The following is a 956-nucleotide window of genomic DNA, read 5'->3' as shown; positions in this document are numbered from 1 at the left end:
GGTGCAACCTGGATGTATAGTTCTAACTGCAGTTTCATCTCTGACAAAGATTTCTGAGTTTAAAAAATCCAGTTTACCCGGGTTGAAATGGGGATTTTGTCCTATCAATACATCTCGAATTTCTCACACAAAATGTAGATTCGTTCCTTTTATATGAGTTATTTTCAAGAAATTGGACCATACGCATTTTTTCACATCGCTAAAGTATCGTTACTTCTTGTCGAAATCCTGTACAACACTATGGCATAGGCCATATTTCCTCTAGGTTCTCTCTCATCAAGTAGAAAATCTGTTCATGACAGCTTAATATCTGCCATGTTCCGCATCACAGGACTAGAATATTAAACTCATTTTTGGGTCATGATGGAGCGCTACTTCTGTCACAGAATGCTTCATCACTTTCAAACTGTCTTAAAGTAACCATATGTCCCATCACCTGCAAAGTTTCTTAGAATTCACCAGGTAACCATGACAGATGCTTCTGTGACATCAAACTCCCCCCCCCCCCATCCCCCACTACTATTGGTGGGAAAATCTAAATTTTTTTCCTGTGGCTGTGAAACATGGGAGTTGGGGAGGGACAGTTGCCATTGATCGAGCACTGTAGCTCTACCCAGTAGATAGTGTCTACCTAGTAGATGGTGTCGGAAGTTCCATGCGGCTTTTCGTGGATGATGCCGTAGTATACAGAGAAGTTGCAGCATTAGAAAATTGCAGCGAAATGCAGGAAGATCTGCAGCGGATAGGCACTTGGTGCAGGGAGTGGCAACTGACCCTTAACATAGACAAATGTAATGTATTGCGAATACATATAAAGAAGGATCCTTTATTGTATGATTATATAATAGCAGAACAATCACTGGTAGCAGTTACTTCTGTCAAATATCTGGGAGTATGCGTGCGGAACGATTTGAATTGGAATGGTCATATAAAATTAATTGTTGGTAAGGCCAGTG

At 40.8% G+C, this 956-nt stretch overlaps 1 pseudogene; it reads left to right on the top strand.

The window, feature by feature from the left end:
- The first annotated feature begins 254 nt into the window (after positions 1–254).
- LOC126237698 (U2 spliceosomal RNA) lies at positions 255–426 on the top strand (annotated as a pseudogene).
- Positions 427–956: the final 530 nt, after the last annotated feature.

This window comes from Schistocerca nitens, chromosome 2 (genome assembly GCF_023898315.1).
Source record: "Schistocerca nitens isolate TAMUIC-IGC-003100 chromosome 2, iqSchNite1.1, whole genome shotgun sequence".
NCBI lineage: Eukaryota > Metazoa > Arthropoda > Insecta > Orthoptera > Acrididae > Schistocerca > Schistocerca nitens.
The sequence above is the reverse complement of the archived record's forward strand: the minus strand, read 5'-3'. Positions and strand labels throughout refer to the sequence as shown.